The 3,643-nt window shown below is 33.2% G+C and overlaps 1 pseudogene; it reads left to right on the top strand.

The window, feature by feature from the left end:
* Positions 1-622: 622 nt before the first annotated feature.
* On the top strand, positions 623-1,080 carry LOC143404154 (dnaJ homolog subfamily C member 24 pseudogene; annotated as a pseudogene).
* The last annotated feature ends 2,563 nt before the right edge of the window (positions 1,081-3,643 follow it).

Here is a 3,643-nt window from a genome sequence, read left to right as displayed (position 1 = left end):
AAAGTCCATCCACCTCATTTGTTTAAACCTACCTAGTCTTTTGGTTCAAGTATTATGTGAAAATATTTATCCTCTAGGACTTTCAGAAACTGGCTGTCCTCATCCTAGTCCCTCTCATGGCAGTTCCATTGGTCCAGAACTCCATCCAAATGGGTCCTATAGCTGCCAAACACCATCCCCAAGAAAAAAAAAAGTTGTAAAAACAATCACTTTATATTTGAAGCCAAAGACTTAGATGGACAATTTCTGATTCCTCAACACTAATGGCCACTCCAGAAACTGTAGATCAAGTGATAGGATATCAAAAGCAGCAGTGTAATTATGTTATACCCATAATCTCATTAAGATGCACTAAACTTTCATAGTGTATTTCATCAAAACCCCTTCTCGAAGATTATTTGTTTCAAATGACAGACATAACACATAAATAAGCACTTTTATTTTGGGTGGCGCTGGGGATTGAACCCAGGGCCTTATGCACTCTATCAAATGAGCTATATCAGGAGCCCCAGTAAGCACTTTTTCTTAAGATGAAAAGATATGTTCTTTAGCTGGCAGGGAGCAGGCCTCCTTGGCTGTGTGAAGTTGGCGGATGTGAGAAGCCCCACTTCTTGTTTAATGGATGATGGCATTTGAGCAGTTACCAAAAAAGGATTGGTACAGCATTCTGGGGGCAGACCGGCTGCAGATGTGTCAGACCTAAAACAAAAGTATCAGAAGCTCATATTGATGTATCATCCAGATAAACAAAGTACAGATGTGCCAGCAGGAAAAGTGGAGGAATGTATACAGAAGTTCATCAGAATTGATCAGGCATGGAAAATTCTAGGGAATGAAGAGACAAAAAAAGAGTATGACCTGCAGTGGCATGAAGATGAGCTAAGAAATTTGGGCCCAGTAGATGCTCAAGTATATCTTGAAGAAATGTCTTGGAACGAAGATGATCATTCTTTTTTTCTGAGTTGCCAATGTAGTGGAAAATACAGTGTTTCCAAGGATGAAGCAGGAGAAGTTAACCTGATTTCTTATGATACATGTTCAATAATTATAGAACTACTTCATTATAGCTTAAATTGTTGACTACTATCGAAATATTTCAACTGTATATTCAGACATGATGAAGAGAGGCCATTCGAGCATTAAGGAAATAGATTTTTTTCTTCCCTATTATTTGCAAAGAAATGATAAGATTATCAAGCAGAGACCACCTTTAAAAAGATTAATGTAGTTATTTATATGTACTTATAAACTATATTTACAAGTTGCCATAAAAAGGACTTGAGTTATATTTTCTGGATTCCCATCTTAAAACTTTTGTTTTCTCCTTGATAAAACATAAGAATTCTTTTTCTTAATATAAATATGTCTCTTTTTGGGAAATATTGTCATCATATTCCTTTATATTTACAAAGTGTCTAACTGATAAAGTTCCTAATAGGTTACAGTTATAGGCCTGTTTTATACCTATCTCAAATTCTAGTGTATTATACTTAAATTAGAATCTATGTGAACAATATGTGATCCCAGTTCTCCCATAATGAAGGCTGAAAACAAAGAATAAAAAATGTGAAGTGACAACTAGAAAAATAGATTTGGAATAAGACTTGGCTCCAGTCCTGGCTTTCTAGTTCTAAAATTTATAAACCTCACCGTCTTCAACCTTAAGTATAATTAGGATATGGAAGCTTCAAAAAATAGTCTGAAATTGGTATATCCCTTTCCTTTTTGTTTCAGGGTGTTAAGGTTTGGTATTAATTGCCATATTTGTGAATAAGGAACCATTTTATTGCTGGTATGATGGACTTTTTTATAAAGTGTTATTGCCTAGAATAGCCATAAATGTCATATTCTTAAAGATGTATTTTTCTATACATTTAATATTCTTGTACAGTCTAAATCAGAACTCATTTAAAGAACTCGATAGAATCTCTTATGGGATCACTGAAACTTTTTTAGTTAACTTCAAATGAGTGAGTCAAGCATATAACTTAGCAGCTTTTTACTTAGATGAACTCCTGATGTTGCAGATTGAACTTATAAATAAGAATAATTACTATTCTGACTTACTATAGCTAAAGTGTAAGACACTTTCAAGAAGAGTAGATTATTTTCACTTTATTTATATAAGACAAAAAATTTGCAAGAGAGGTATAGTTATTCAGGTCCCCCTGCAAATATTTTATATATAACATAAAATTTAGATGGAACACTGATCTTGGTTCATACTTATTATTACACAAATATTTTGAATAAGAGTTTGCAGAATGGATTGCTGTTCTTTACATTTAACAAATAACTAAAACTAAACAGCAAATAGTTTATTGGTTAAGTACATGGTTTCAACTGCAGTAATAAATTCACTTGAACAGGAAACAATAATCAAGTCAAAAGAATAAATGCTTGCTAATCATCAGAAAATCTGTGGCCATTTGGGATGTCTCGTAGAAATCCAAAATTACTAAGAGGCCAGATCTGTAAAACCAAAATGCGATTAAAGAAAATTAATAAAAGTGATGTTATATCATCAAAAAAAAAGATATGTCCTTTAAGAGGATTGTGAAGTAATTTTTTATAACTAATCAAAGTTTGTGAATGATCCATCTGTATTTACAATTTCTACCCCCAGGAACCTCTTAACCCAGCTTCTTTCAATATTGTGGCAAGGATGACCTGCTAATTCATGATCAGATTTGATGTCCTAAGCAGAAAGGAAACTTCTAGCCACAAAGTCCAATCAATTTAGAACTGAATGTTGATATGGCTATGATTCCATCTTTAACCCTGAAAAGTAGCCTCAGATGTAAATAAATCAAGAATATAAATAGTCTGGTGGCCTGGACACACATTTGGTTTTTGTAATAGAGCAGATTAGTTTAAATTTTTGCTAAATAATCATTGAATTACATTTTTATGACACGTTTTTCCAGGGTTCCATTCCATTGATCACTATTAACAAACATCAAAAACTCAGTCATCTAAACTCACACTGAGAGTCTCTCTCTCCACCCCCAATTGTGGCCCTTGCAAAAGATTATTTATTTTAACAGAAAATGTCATGTAATATATGGATACTGGGTTGCTAACCCAGGGTTATGTTAAACAAAACTTTGTTTCCATAATTTAAATATATTTTTGTATTTTGATATTCTCTTCTCTCCTCTCAATTTTTATTAACACAAGTAGCATGTCTTGACTTCATTATCCTTTGAAATGCCCTGAACTTCCTCTCCTCTATAGTATAAATGTGCATGGCTTTTCAAGGTCAAGAGGCTGATAGATATCAGGAGAACATATTCCATTAAAAAAAAAAAAAACAGGAAAAAAATCCATCACAGTCCTTCAAAAATTTGAAGAGCAGTTTGGCTTAGTAAGGTCCTGTTTCTGGTTTCCAAGAACAAATCCAATATAGCTCAGTCTCTAGTGGCAAATAGTCATGTAATTGAACATAATTTGTCACAATTGGTCATTCTACCTCAAAAGCAATTTAGGATTGAGCTAGTGTAAACATGTAAAAAGCTCTTGCCACATAGTTTAGCTAATAATAGAAAACATGTACCGTGACAACCTGCATAATAATATTTGTCTCTATATCTTTATTTCTGTTGAATATTTCCATTGCCAAATCATCACCATTTGCATAAAG

Source organism: Callospermophilus lateralis, chromosome 7 (genome assembly GCF_048772815.1).
Source record: "Callospermophilus lateralis isolate mCalLat2 chromosome 7, mCalLat2.hap1, whole genome shotgun sequence".
In the NCBI taxonomy this organism is placed as follows: domain Eukaryota; kingdom Metazoa; phylum Chordata; class Mammalia; order Rodentia; family Sciuridae; genus Callospermophilus; species Callospermophilus lateralis.
This window is presented reverse-complemented; position numbering and strand designations above follow the sequence as displayed.